The 15,872-nt window shown below is 37.7% G+C and overlaps 1 protein-coding gene across 1 annotated transcript in view; it reads left to right on the top strand.

Moving 5' to 3' along the window:
* BTBD9 (BTB domain containing 9) overlaps window positions 1–15,872 on the top strand; it is a 405,922-nt gene that overhangs the window by 287,239 nt on the left and 102,811 nt on the right. The window lies entirely within an intron of this gene.

Genomic DNA, 15,872 nt, shown 5'->3' on the forward strand with positions numbered 1-15,872 from the left:
ACCCAAGAAGAGTAGAGCACCCATATGGCATTTATCACTGTCCATATCACTGGTAAACTGTAAGCCTATTTGTGTCTGTGATTTTTTTTTAATGCGTTTTGATTTGTTCATTCAATGGTGATAGCTCATGAAACCTCAAAGCGGTGACTACCCTAGAAGGCAGGTTGTGGACAGACCCCTTTGTTTAATGAAAGGAGACCCCCCCCAGCCACCGTACTGTTAGCACAAAGAGACTTCTTTGGTCTAATAACTCCCATGATCTTGATCTGATTCAGTAGGTCAGAAATTGCTGTCCCCAGCAAGTATCGACCAGAAGGAAGTGCTTTCTTGGTTTTTCTGAAAGTGCCAGCTGCATATTACACTAGCAGGTGCTAATAGGTTTTTGCTGGTCAGTAGAATTGTTATTGGTTCTTCATTTCCCTGATTCCTATCCTTTTACAATTACAAGGTGACTCATGAGAATAAAAGTCTCACCTCTTGTGTAACACCCAGATTTCTGAAATGCTGGTCCCACCTACCCATACCATGTGGGGAAAGCCTGCCCCTTCATGACTAGGGAAGCACCAAGCCTGGATCTTGTGATTTTTTGAAAATCTCAGGATGCTTTTGTGAACATGATCTAATTTATTCTTTCAATATTCATAAGAAGGCAGAAGGAGGAAGGGATTCTTTTCTTTATGGGTAAAGAAACTGAGTCACGGGGTGGTTAAATGGCCTTCTCGAGATTGCCTAGGGCATGGTTTACAGAACTGAGGTGAGTTCCTCAGGTACCTGCTTTCCAGTCCGTTGCCTTGGTCCAGTGGATGTTCGAGCTGAAGGCAGGCAGGGGGTAGCAAACGTTTTTCCTCTCAGAATTAAAGTATAGAGACATGATGCAAAGAGAGCTAGAACTCAGAAATAAGATACTTCCTAACTGACGGGTCCCAGAATATTCATAATAAACTTCTGTTTAAAAATACACCCATTTTTCATTTCCCAAAGCACTAAGTGTAAACCATTAGAAGAATAATTAATTGAGAGTAGTAGCAGAAGGTGCTGTTTAAACTGCCTTTTATTGTATTTTAGACAAGACTCATTTCATCATACACTGTAAGCCTACTGGAAAACATAGCATGATTCTGTTTCTTCAATCTAGATTAACTTTGGCCTCCAGAGGTAGTGTAAATCGTACTTTTTCCTGAGTTTTTTTTTTCTCATAACTACTTTACTTAGGAGTATGAGTAAAGTTGTTCCAGGGAACTTACAAGACTTTGATTGTCAGTCTTTGAAGCTAGGTAGACAGATTTCCTCAGGGACCTCAAGTTCGCATGTTAGGGAGCAAAACCTCAGTCTCACCCAGGGGATTGCTCAACTTCCCCACAGCCCTGGGCTGGCCCCTCAGGCTAAAACTGGGAGAGACCAGGGAGGCAAGTTTTCCCTCAGGCATCCTGTGGGATTTGATTACAGAGTCTCAATTCTGAAAGCTCAATATTCAGAAGTTAAGACTCCCCTTTACCTGTATGTTTCTTCTGAATTCCAGTCTTGCTCCCTTGAGATTCTCAGAGATTCTTTCCTTCTCACACAGTTCAATCCAGGATGCTTTGTGGGAACTAAAACATGTGAGAATTTGGTGTCATCTCCCACCTTTTTCTCTCTGCCTCCAAAATCTGTGGCAGGTAGTTTCTGCCAAAGTGGCCCTGTAGGAGCATACTTGCCACAGATCTGATTGGGACATTTTCTGTAAAATGTACAGGATTCCACTTAATGTTTGATTGCCTCACTGCTGATAACTATTGTTAGTAAAATCTCAAATTTTATATTTATTGATACATTTTAAAGGACCGTCATTCAAGATCATAAGACTCAAGTTATCCATTATCTCAGAATCATTCTGACTTAAAAGTTTGAACCAGATACATCCACCAGCTTAAAATGACAAAAATTTTTAAAAGAGAGAGAGAGAGAGAGAAGAGCTACTACTTTGTTAAAGGGATGGTTTAAAAAAAACACACAAAAATTTCTGTGCAAACCACTGCTTCTTTTGTGGACCTTTAAAAAACCTCTTGCACATCTTTGTTCTATGCTTAACACGAATGAGAAATATTCCCCCAAAGCTGTGGTGACATCTCTGATCTTGAGTCACAAAATTGTTGTGGCCTGAGAAGACCTTTCAGCCACTAGTGTGGAACAAAAATAACTCTGTTGATATCAACATCTTTTAGGACATAAGGAAAAATAAATCCATGTAAAACTCTTATACTACTCATAGAAAAAGATGCCCTTTACATTATAACTTTTAAATTTTTTTGAGAAAGGGTTTCCTAAACTTGCAAAACCAATTTCAGTGACCTTTTGTATGTTAGGTATTTTTCCCCATATCAGCTTAAATAACTTGTCGTGATGTAGGGGGCAGATGTAGAGTCTTTCTCTGACAGATTTTGTCCAGAGAAAAGGAAAAAAATCACCCCAATGAGATATTGCCTATTAGTTCAAACACAGAGTTAGCTGTTTGGGCTATCTTTTTTCTTACATCTGGAAATTCCTTTGTCCTAAATTTAAAGGCCTCACCTGCAGAGTGAATCCCCCTTTGATACGCTGCAGTGCTTACCGCTGTTAAACATCTGATGCTTGATTCTTTAAGGTCTTTTTGAATGGAAGATTTTCACAGCTAAAACCCCCAGCATGAATGCTGGAGTTTGAAAACTACAGATAAGAGAGTAAACCTCTTAAGCAGTTAGTTCTGGAAGGTGCTTTGTGAATTCACTAATCCTGGTGAACATGCATACTTGGCATCCACTGACCCCACCCCACCTCACCTTTGCCCCTGGGAATAACCACCTCTGATTTCTCACCTCCGTCTTCTATAAAACTGCCATGTTCTCTGAAACATGTTTGGAGCTATAACTTTCTAAAGTTATAAAGTTTGCATAGTTTGGGAGAAGGGAAAGCCACATTTAAAGTTTGGAAAAGTGTTACCTCTTCCTGTCACTGGCTAAATAGAACCCAGCATGATTGTCAACGTCCTTATAATCTCAAGATAGGGTGTGTGATTTGGGCAACGCTGGTGATGTTTAGAATTGGAGCTATAACAGGAATGATGAGAACACAGATTATACTGACTGAAACAGACAAAAATGAAAACAAAGAAAAAAGGAAAAGAGGCTCAGAGGAATGGGTCGCCAGCATTGAAAAGGCAAGGTCTGGTTTCTTCCCATGGGCTTCCCCTGCAGATATGGAGAGATGGTCATGACTGAATCCTTTGGAATTGTGTTAGGAAGCAGCCTTTCCACGGTGCTGGGAACCGGGGCATATTTGGGAAAGGAAAAGTTTAAAGGGTTTTCTTCAACAATGTAATGTGATATACTATATGATTGAAAAGTGATTTTTTTTAATTGAAATATAGTTGATTTACAATGTTGTGTTAATTTCTGCTGTACAGCAAAGTGATTCAGTTATACGTATATACATTCTTTCTGTTTGTTTGTTTGTTTTGCGGTACGTGGGCCCCTCACTCTTGCGGCCTCTCCTGTTGCGGAGCACAGGCTCCGGACGCACAGGCCCAGCGGCCATGGCTCACAGGCCCAGCCGCTCCGTGACATGTGGGATCTTCCTGGACCAGGGCATGAACCCATGTCCCCTGCATCGAAAGGCGGACTCTCAACCACTGCGCCACCAGGGAAGCCCTATACATTCTTTTTTAAATATTCTTTTCCATTATGGTTTATCACAGAATATTTAATATATTTATTTCCCTGTGTTATGTAGTAGGGCCTTGTTGTTTATCCATTCTATATATAATAGTTTGCATCTGCTAACTCCAAACTCCCACTCCATCCCTCTTCCACCCTCTCTCCCCCTTGGCAACCACAAGTCTGTTCTCTATGTCTGTGAGTCTGTTTCTGTTTCATAAAAGTTCAACTCTGTCATATTTTATATTCCATATATAAGTGATATCATATGGTATTTGTCTTTCTCTTTATGACTTACTTCACTTATTATGATTATCTCTAGTTCCATCCATGTTGCCGTAAATGACATTATTTCATTCTTTTTTATGGTTGAGTAGTATTCCATTGTATATATATACATCTTCTTTATGCATTCATCTGTCAATGGACATTTAGGTTGTTTCCATGTCTTGGCTATTGTAAATAGTGCTGCTATGAAAATAGGGGTGCATGTATCTTTTTAAATTATATTTTTGTCCGGATATATGCCCAGGAGTGAGATTGCTGGATCATATGGCAACTCTATTTTTAGTCTTTTGAGGAGCCTGCATACTGTTTTCCATAGTGGCTGCACCAAGAAAATTGATTTTTTTTTTTAACCTGATAGATAAAACCAGGAATGAATGTAACTTAGTGCCAGTGTTGCAGAATACATTTTTGTAGCTTTTTGATACTTTCCAAGAAAAATGGGCTTGTGCTCTAATTAGCTATTGTTCATTTACAGCTGTTCAGACATAACAGCTGTGAGTATTTTTCCCTTTAGAGTAAGTTGACAGAAGGTTGGATTGCAGTTGGGTTGGAAGCTTGCCTGGTCAGCAACAAGTTCCTATGTAGGCCTGTGGATAGGCCCCTAGGGTAAGTCCCCCTTTAAAAAAATAGTGTAGGTCTGTAGGGGAATATCTAGATGTGACCTTAAGCTGATAGTCCTAGTTGTCTTTTTGAAGGAAATATTTTGTAACTCTGAAAATCTTGGCAACAGAGAAGAATCTCCCTGAGACTGTTAAGTACTTGATGGCTGCGTGAACCACTGTGCTATTAGAAAACAATTTGCAATGAAAACAGCCAGGGAAACATTGCATGAAGCCCAACACAAGCACTATTTGTTTGTTTGTTTTTTTACTTGCTCACTTGTTTATTTCTTTTTTTTTTAAACATCTTTATGGGAGTCTAATTACTTTACATTGTTGTGTTAGTTTCTGCTGTATCAAGCACTGTTTTTGAAGATGACAATCCTCTGTTAAGTGCTAAGTGCTATTTCACTTTTAAAAACTGTTTCAAATGGGTTTTTTCCCCTATCTCTCAAAGGTGATCTCTGAAGACAGTTAAATAACATGTCAGTCTTATCTTTAAATATAGCTGGTACAGGTGGCCCTCAGGTCATGTCCTAGTGAAGTAATACTGCCTTTTAAAAAATTTATTACTCCTGAATTAAATTTACAGGCAGGCTGTTGGCCACCCTGGTGCCTGTGTAAGAACAGAGGACAGTACAATTGTTTTCAGATCACTTTTTCTGCAGTTCCCCACAGTGTGAGTCATCCCAATATTCATACACTTGCAGAATGTATACACTTTGTTAACATGCAATTTTTGCATTCAGAAGCAGCAAATTAAATTTGTCTGAGCAGAATTGCTATGTGCACAGAGGGGGAAAAGTAATTTCTGCCCAGGCACTTCCCCTTTGCTCCTAGCACAGGCTATTGTAATAGGTATGTAGCTGAAGGATGGCAAAGGAAAACCAGAAAGAGACAGACGCGAGATGCTGGGCTTTGGCAATATGGTTTTGTAAACAGAGTGACACAAATTGGGGCAGAAATTCCAGTGGGACAAGGGAGGAAACTGGAAGACTGGAAATACAGCACAAAGCTGAGCTCCATCCAGATGGTGTTTTTAATAAATTTATCAGACACATATGAAAGACAGTAAAGAACATTCAAATGGGGAGTGGCCCGGCCCCTATGGGAAGTAAAACAGTATGGCACCTTCTGTGCGTTGCAGTCAGTTAGAATCACTCTCTAATTTTTCCCAGGAAAAAAGACCACAGAATTTATTCAAACCATTGAGTAATTATTATGCAGTCCAACTAGGCAGGCTGAGGTTTGTGTTTCTAGGAAGAAGAATTAATAACAGAATTTTTTCCTGCTGAAATGAAGGAAGTGGCCTATATTAGTAAACCCAGTGGTGGCATTTAGGACAGACCTCTTCTCTGAGAACTCTTATAGTATGACTATAACCAGATAGCAATACTGTCAGGCATAAAAAAGCTTCTATAGTCTTTACAAGTCATGTTATTATATACATTCCTCCTCTTTCTCCTGTTCTCCCCCAAATGGTTTCCCTATCAGAAAATATTTTAGTCTACCATGAGTGACCAGTCTTTCTGTATGTGGGACAAACTTTTAGGGGAAGAGAAGTTGAGAGAGCTAAGGGTATATGTAGTGCTTATAAAGCAGCTCTTCTGCAGTGGGCATAATTGTTTTCTTTTTAATGTTTAGGTCAAGACCCAGAGATTGATCATACTTCACTTTTCTAAGAAAACTTTCCCTTAGAAAGCAGTTTTTTCTGCTTTATTCAGTAACTTTTAGATTTTCTAGCTTTTGGTAAGGAGCTATGTTAAGTGCCACGCCTATATACGCATGCTTTTCCAGCTCTGATTCATTCTTTCAGCAAATATTTATTTAATAACTGCTATATGCCAGGCACTCTTTCTTATCAGTTGGGAATACAGCAGTGAAAAAAAGAAACAAAAGTTCCTGCCCTTATGAAACTCACATGCTAAATCTCCAATTGTCAAGTTAGATCAGATTGAAATACTGGTTTGGATATTAAGAATTGGCCCAGTGCTGGAATTATGGTCTCACCTTGGTCATTTACAGAAAGTCTTTATCCACAGGGTTTGTGCCCAGGTCCCTATCCTTCTCTTCTTTCCACCCGTTGGCATCATTTGGTCGTTATATTGTTAATTTGACTCATTGTTTAAAACATAGGAATGAGAATTAAGAAAAGTGCTGATCTGATTTTCTACCTTATGGAATAAGTACAGTTGCTTATCAAGTTACTAATAGAGCTCTAGCAAAAGCAATTTCTTGAAAGGAAATTTGGGAGTTGGTGTAGATTTCACTAATACAGTCTATCTCTGTGTATTATATGTGTCTATGTTTATCTGTGTTGGGCACCCTTTGTACATCCAGACTTTGACTGAAAAACATTAATGAACGATGATGTCAAGATCAAAGTGGAAACCATGGAATACTATTCTCCAGCACATAGATATAGGATTTTTTGTTAAGAAGGCACTGTTTTTGTTTTTGAAATGTTCTTTTTTTTAAAATCCCGACCAGGGATTGAACCAAGACCCACAGCAGTGGAAGTGTGGAGTCCTAACCACTGAACTGCCAGGGAAGTCCCAAGAAGGCAAAGTTCTTTAATGTAGCATATGTTAGACTACCTTAAGATTCCAGAGGGTCAGAGGGTGATATTACTAGGGCAGTTTTGCTTAGAGAAAATGTTGGAGACTGAAAGAATCTTCTTTAATAAATATTTCTAAATATGTCTTTAGAAAAGGAATTCTGAGTGCTTATCCCAGCCTTTTTTCCCAAAGAGCTTTAAACCATATCACTAATGATTTTATGATCGTCTCTGATGCTGCTGCATTAATTGACTAGTTAAAATCAGATCATCTAGGGATAAAATTGTGAAGCAGTAAGGTAGCTTAGGGGGAAATTGATAAACTCAGGGAGAGTCAACAAGGACAACCGTCAAGACCTAGTGGATACTACAGAGCACATCAGCATTGTAAAGAATCCTAAAAGGTTTATCCTTTCAAACCCTCTGAAATTACTTGCCATATTTCTGGTTTTCATAAAAACAGTATCAACATTTGTGGAATTTAAAAAATAACCAATATTCCATTTGTGGAAAAGAACATAAAGAACATATATGTAAAGTTTGGAGAGCAGGAACACTCACATGCTCACCACCCATCTTGAGAAATAGAACACTACCAAATCTTTTTTTTTTTCATCTTTATTGGAGTATAATTGCTTTACAATGGTTTGTTAGTTTCTGCTTTATAACAAAGTGAATCAGTTATACATATACATATGTTCCCATATCACTACCAAGTCTTTAAAGCCCTTTGTGTGTTCCCCCCACAGCACATCCCTGCTATCTTCCTATCCGGAGGTCACCATTCATCTGAATTTGTGTTTACTACTCCCTAGCTCTCCTTTCTAATCTCACCACATAGGTGAGATTCACTAGGTGTCTATCACTGAACAATAGAAGTGGAATTGTACCCTTTGTATTTTTCTGACTTGTTCTTCTTAACCAACTTTCTTTGTAAGATTGACCCTTGCTAATACACATAGCTTCAGTTCACTTATTTTCAATACTGGGTAGTTTTTGTTTGACAGTGAAATTTTAAAACTCAGTGGACAGGTTAAACAGTAGATGAGACACACCTGGAGAGAAGCAGTGAACACAAACAGTAATTTAAAGAAATTACCCAGAATGCTTCAAAAAGAGGTAAAGAGGAAAAGAATGAGGTAAAGAGGAAAAAAATGAAAGGAAGTAGAGAGGATAGAATGAGAAGTTCCAACAGAGGTCTAATGGGAATTCTAGAAGAAAAAAAAAACAGAAAATGAGGGAGAATCAATACTCACAGAAATAATGGTTAAAATGTTCCAGACTTGATAAAAGCCATAAATGCTTATATTCAGTCCTGAGCAGGATAAATTTAGTCTGCATCTAGGTACAACACAGTAAAATTGCAAAACACTAAAACCAAAAAGAAATCCTTAAAATTAACTGTGGAGAAAAAAACAAATTGTAGCAGTTAGAGGGATAGCAGACATAACAGTAGAAGCTAGAAGACTATGGAATAATATCTTAAAAGTGCTGAGGAAAAACAGCTTTTCACTTAGAGTTCTATACCCAATTAAACTATTTTTCAAGAGTGGTGGCAAAATATACTTCCAAGTAAAGACTTTGCTGAATGGATGTGTCTTAGAAGGAAGTTGAACCAAGAAGAAAGGAGGATATAAAAAAAGTAAAGGTGAATAAATTGGTGAATGTGAATAAATAAGTTTTGGCTGTATGAGATAATAATAATGATGACTGATTTTGAGAGTCTAAAACAAGGTAGAAGTAAAATGTTAGGTAAGAATAACAAGCCAAGAGGCAAGATGATTTGTATGAAAAAGTGTTAAGATCTTTTATATTGTTCAGGAGAAGGGAATATGTGATTTTTAATTTTAGGCATTGTTAAGTCTGGTATGCATATACAGAATTTAGTAAAAGAATAGAAACAGAATATATAACTTCCCAATCAAATCAGTAGGGATAGCTGGTGGGGAAAATAAAGGAAATTCAATCCGTTAGAAAACAGGAACAGAGTAGACAGAGAGGTGGGGGAAGCAGCAGAGAAAAAATAACTTGTAAGTAGAAATAAAAGTGAGTTAATGGGACTTCCCTGGTGGCGCAGTGGTTGGGAGTCAGCCTGCCAATGCAGGGGACCCAGGTTCGAGCCCTGGTCCGGGAGGATCCCGCGTGCTGTGGAGCAACTGGGCCCATGCGCCACAGCTGCCTGGCCTGCTCTCTGGGGCCTGCAAGCCACAACTACTGAGCCCGGGCACCACAACTGCTGAGGTCCATGCACCTGAAGCCCATGCTCTGCAGAAGGAGAGGCCACTGCAGTGGAAGGCCCGCACACCGCCATGAGGAGTGGCCCCCTATCGCAGCCTCTGGAGGGGACCTGTGTGCAGCAACAAAGACTCAACACAGCCTAAAATAAATAATATTTTTTTTCAAAAAGTGAATTAATATACATCAGTAATAACAATATAAGTCATGTAAATCTGCCAGTTAAAAGACAAAGGACACTGAATTTTTCAAAAATCTAGTTATGTTATCACAAGAGACCAGAAAAATAGAAGAGTGATGCTAAGGAAACAGTAGCCAAAATAAAGGCACTATATTTATTTGACATCAGAACATGTAGATTTTAGGGCAAAGGATTATTAGAGATAAAAAATTACACTACATAATGATGAAAGGTTCAATCTACCAGTTAGATATAATTCTAAAATAATATATACGAAATGATGTGTTCTCAAAATACATAAAGCAAAAATTGACAGAATTACAAGGAGAAATTGACAGATCTACAGTCATAGTGGGAAATTTAAACAAACCTCTCCCATTAATTAATAAGCATGTAAGTGATTTGAACAGCTCAGTAAGTTTGATATAGTAGATATATATAGAACCATACACCTCCCAAATTAGAGAATACACATTCTCTTCAGGCACATGTAAAGTATTTATAAGAACCATGAACTAGACCACAGAAAAGCAAATCTCATCAAATTCTACAAAGTCAGCATCATACAGACCACACCTTTTTATCCACATTACAGTGTAATTAAAAATCAGTAACAAAAACTTGAAAAGTTAAAAAACATTCTTATGAATAATTTATGAAGCAAACAAAAAATGGAAATTAGAAAAAACTTAGATGCAATCAACTTTTTAAACACTTTATGTCAGAAAACCCAGATGGAGGAACATTCTACACCATAGTTGACTCTAATACTCTTCAAAACACTGTATATTAAAACTTAAGGGTAAAGATAAAGCAGGACTTAGAGGTAAAATATTAGCTTTAAATGCATTTATTAGAAAAAAAGAAAAGTTAATGTTTTGCTCATTATTTGCTTCAGATATTTAGAAAAAAATAGAATAAATCCAAAGGAATAGAAAGAAGAAATAATAAAAACAGCAGATTTAGTGAAGTAGGAAATAAAGAAAATAATCAGCAAAATTAAAAATTGTTTTTTTGAAAACACTAATGTAGTAGACAAACATGTATAGGACTGACAAAAAAAGAAAGAAAAGGTACAAATAAAAATATTTGGGGGCTTCCCTGGTGGCGCAGTGGTTGAGAGTCCGCCTGCCGATGCAGGGGATATGGGTTCGTGCCCCAGTCCAGGAAGATCCCACATGCTGCGGAGTGGCTGGGCCCGTGAGCCATGGCCGCTGAGCCTGCGTGTCCGGAGCCTGTGCTCCACAACGGGAGAGGCCACAACAGTGACAGGCCCGCATACCACACACACACAACTTATACATATATATATATTTGGAATGATAATGAGAACATACTGTGAAAATTTTTATGCTAGTATATTAGGGTTTTTTTTTTGTCCCACATCAAGGCTTACTGCTTTCTTTTTCATTTTCTTTTTTAACATCTTTATTGGAGTATAATTGCTTTACAATGGTATGTTAGTTTCTGCTTTATAACAAAGTGAATCAGCTACACATATACATATATCCCCATATCTCCTCCCACTTGAGTCTCCCTCCCACCCTCCTTATCCCACCCCTCTAGGTGGTCACAAAGCACTGAGCTGAACTCCCTGTGCTATGCAGCTGCTTCCCACTAGCTATCTATTTTACTTTTGGTAGTATATATAAGTCCATGCCACTCTATCACTTCGTCCCAGCTTACCCTTCCCTCTCCCTGTGTCCTCAGGTACATTCTCTACGTCTGCGTCTTTATTCCTGTCCTGCCCCTAGGTTCTTCAGAACAATTTTTTTTTTTTTTTAGATTCCATATATATGTGTTAGCATACGGTATTTGTTTTTCTCTTTCTGATTTACTTCACTCTGTATGACAGACTCTAGGTCCATCCCCCTCACTACAAATAACTCAATTTCGTTTCTTTTTAAGGCTGAGTAATATCCCATTTTATATATGTGCCACATCTTCTTTATCCATTCATCTGTTGATGGGCACTTAGGTTGCTTCCATGTCCTGGTTATTGTAAATAGAGCTGCAGTGAACATTTTGGTACATGTCTCTTTTTGAATTATGGTTTTCTCAGGGTATATGCTCAGTAGTGGGATTGCTGGGTCGTATGGTAGTTCTGTTTTTAGTTTTTTAGGGAAACTCCATACTGTTCTCCATAGTGGCTGTATCAATTTACATTCCCACCAACAGTGCAAGAGGGTTCCCTTTTCTCCACACCCTCTCCAGCATTTATTGTTTCTAGATTTTTTGATGATGGCCATTCTGACTGGTGTGAGGTGATACCTCATTGCAGTTTTGATTTGCATTTCTCTAATGACTAGTGATGTTGAGCATCCTTTCATGTGTTTGTTGGCAATCTGTATATCTTCTTTGGAGAAATGTCTGTTTAGGTCTTCTGCCCATGTTTGGATTGAGTTGTTTGCTTTTTTGATATTGAGCTGCATGAACTGCTTGTGAATTTTGGAGTTTAATCCTTTGTCAGTTGCTTCATTTGCAAATATTTTCTCCCATTCTGAGGGTTGTCTTTTCATCTTGTTTATGGTTTCCTTTGCTGTGCAAAAGGTTTTAAGTTCCATTAGGTCCCATTTGTTTATTTTTGTTTTTATTTCCATTTCTCTAGGAGGTGGGTCAAAAAGGATCTTACTGTGATTTATGGCATAGAGTGTTCTCCCTGTGTTTTCCTCTAAGTGTTTGATAGTGTCTGGCCTTACATTAGGTCTTTAATCCATTTTGACTTTATTTTTGTGTATGGTGTTAGAGAGCATTCTAATTTCTTTCTTTTACATGTAAATGTCCAGTTTTCCCAGCACCACTTACTGAAGAGGCTGTCTTTTCTCCATTGTATATTCTTGCCTCCTTTATCAAAAATAAGGAGACCATATGTCCGTGGGTTTATCTCTGGGCTTTCTATCCTGTTCCATTGATCTATATTTCTGTTTTTGTGCCAGTACTATACTGTCTTGATTACTGTAGCTTTGTAGTATAGTCTGAAGTCAGGGAGCCTGATTCCTCCAGCTCTATTTTTCTTTCTCAAGATTGCTTTGGCTATTCGGGGTCTTTTGTGTTTCCATACAAATTGTGCAATTTTTTCTTCTAGTTCTGTGAAAAATACCATTGGTAGTTTGATAGGGATCGCCTTGAACCCGTAGATTGCTTTGGGTAGTATAGTCATTTTCACAATGTTGATTCTTCTGATCCAAGAACATGGTATATCTCTCCATCTGTTTGTATCATCTTTAGTTTCTTTCATCAGTGTCTTATAATTTTCTGCATATGTGTCTTTTGTCTCCTCAGGTAAGTTTATTCCTAGGTATTTTATTCTTTTTTGTTGCAATGGTAAATGTGAGTGTTTCCTTAATTTCCCTTTCAGATTTTTCATCATTAGTGTATAGGAATGCAAGAGATTTCTGTGCATTAATTTTATATCCTGCTACTTTACCAGATTCATTGATTAGCTCTAGTAGTTTTCTGGTAGAGTCTTTAGGATTCTCTATGTATAGTATCATGTCATCTGCAGACAGTGACAGCTTTACTCCTTCTTTTCCGATTTGGATTCTTTTTATTTCTTTTTCTTCTCTGATTGCTGTGTCTAAAACTTCCAAAACTATGTTAAATAATAGTGGGAGAGTGGGCAACCTTGTCTTGTTCCTGTTAGTGGAAATGGTTTCAGTTTTTCACCATTGAGAACAGTGTTGGCTGTGGGTTTGTTGTATATGGCCTTTATTATGTTGAGGTAAGTTCCCTCTATGCCTATTTTCTGGAGGCTTTTTATCATAAATGGGTGTTTAATTTTGTCAAAAGCTTTTTCTGCATCTATTGAGATGATCATATGGTTTTTCTCCTTCAATTTGTTAATATGGTGTATCACATTGATTGATTTGCGTATATTGAAGAATCCTTTATGCTAGTATATTTGAAAACTTAAACAAAACACAAAATTCTCCTGAAAGGGCCAGGAATATCTAAGGTAATTTTGAAGAAAAACAGAGAAGAAGGCGAAGGAGAGGGAAGACAGGTGTTCAGTTTGTCAAATTTTATGATACTGTAAAATTATAGTAATTAAAACAATATGGTAAAGGCACAAGGCTAGGCAAATTAAGGAAACAGAGTACAAATCTTAAAAAGAGATTTAGATACGTATGAAAACTTTATACGTGACTAAAGTAACATAAATTAGTGGAGGAAAGCGATGAACTGTTCATTAATTGGTGCTGGGGAAATTAGCTAACCTTATGAATAAAAGGTGAAAGTACATCTGTATTTAATAGCATACCAAAAATAAATCCTAAATAGATTAAAGAACCAAACGTGAAAAGCAAAATTTGAGAACTTTTAGAAGAAAATATAGGGAGGTATCTTTATAAATTTGGGGTTGGAAAGAATTTATATACAAGAAAGGGAAAACACAAATCATATAGGAAAAGATTAAATATTTCAACTCAACATTAACCGAGAAAGGACTGACATCCTGCCAATGAGGTAACTCATAGCCACAAGTGTAATTCCACTTCCGTGTGTGTAAATATATACATATATATGTCTTACATATTCCTTGAAGAAACTCTTACCTATGTCCACAAGAAGACACGTTTGTAATCATAAAGAAAACAACGGTAACAATCTAATGTCCCTTTGGTATATTTATACATTGAAATATTTTATATACTTTACACAAATGAACTAGATTTATCTGGCTATTGAACGTTCCTTCATCCTGGTTTAATTTTTATTGTAGACGTTAATATTGTTGACCATATATTCCCCTTCTTCTCCTGGGCACACAACAAGTTAGCCCTCTCCTAACCCCTTTGAAGTTAGGTAAGGCCCTGTGACTTGCCTTAGTGAACAAAATGTGAGCAAAGTGATGTGTGTTGCTTTGGGGGAGGAGTTTTAAGAGCCAGTGCCCAGTTCACTCCCTTCTCACTGCTGCTGTGATTGAAGAAGCATATATCAATCAATACAAAGCTTCCGTCACTAGGTTCCCTGCATGATGCAATGCTCAGAGTCACCTTGCTGATCATCGTTGAATGCATAGTGTGGGTGAAAAATACATGTGTGCTCTTTAAGCACCTGGGAGAATGGAGGCTGTCTCTTACTGCAGCTTAAGCTACCTACAGTGTGATTTTATGTCTCAGCTCAGTTTATTGTGTATCTTGTGCCACTTCCTTTAGTTCTCTCTTCCAAATCACAGAACACTTCCCCTTTTCCATGAGATGGAGGTACCATGACTTAGCCTCTAAATATAGTCCTTTATGTCTTCTCCTTTCAAAGTCAGAGGGGGGCTTTTCTGTAAGCCCCTTCTCTGCCAGTACACTGCTCTCACAGGTTACTTTACCAGAGATTCTGCTTATTGCTTTAGAGTTAAGCTTCATAGCCAAGGGATTCATGGCCAGAAAATCCAGTCTCTCTCCCTTCCTCCTTCTCTTCCTCTCTTCTTTATCTGTGGATGGCTGTCCTTATCTACAGAGAGCAAAGCAAGCAGTGAAGGTATATGAGATGAGGGAGCAAAGCAAGTAGTGAAGGTAGATGAGGGCTCGAGTACAGGCATGCCCACCTTTGAAAAGTTAATGCATTGCTTCGAAGATACATGGAAGATTATTTACTCCGCATCATTATAAAGTTAGAAATGTTTTGGCATGATAGTAGTACTGCTCACCCTCTCTCTTTGCACAGAGTATAATTTATACTGAAAAGTATAGTATATATCTAATAAGAAATTGTCTTTTTTTCAAGCCATTTTAAAATTTTGTAAAGTAAGCTACACATCTTGAATGTAAGTAGCTAAGGTTAATTGTAGATTTAGGTTAAATAATTTAAATTTCTGAAGAAAATCGCAGCACTAGTAAATGCACAAAAAAGGTCCCAGTGGACTTAAAAGGCTCTCACCTTTTATCATTCTCTTCTCAGTGTTTAGAGAATCTACATCATTTTTGGACAGCTATATCATTTTGTGGATACCCTAGACTTTTGTAAATGAACAGGTGGATGTGGACTTGAAGTACATAGAGAGACACAGAATCAAAACAGAGCTGGTGTTTCAGAATGCAGCAGTTCATGAACAAAGAGATGAGCGTATGTGTTGAATTGCTCAGAATAGTAAACAGACAAAAAAGGGAAATGAATCATGGCCGAGGGCAGCTGTATATTCTGCAAAGGGATTGGTACCATGTCCTGGATTGTTTTCCTGCTTTATGGATTCTAAAATACTGAATCTATATATGTCATGCTTCTTTAAACAAACGTACTACATTTATTAAGTGTAATAAATATGTACAGTTTAGAGAATACTAATAAAACAAGTGCCTATGTGCCTATCGCCTCACGAGAATAGAAGAAAACCAGTAGTTTTGAAGCCC

Source organism: Monodon monoceros, unplaced genomic scaffold (assembly GCF_005190385.1).
Source record: "Monodon monoceros isolate NGI ecotype Baffin Bay Population unplaced genomic scaffold, NGI_Narwhal_1 Super_Scaffold_3, whole genome shotgun sequence".
NCBI classification, from domain to species: domain Eukaryota; kingdom Metazoa; phylum Chordata; class Mammalia; order Artiodactyla; family Monodontidae; genus Monodon; species Monodon monoceros.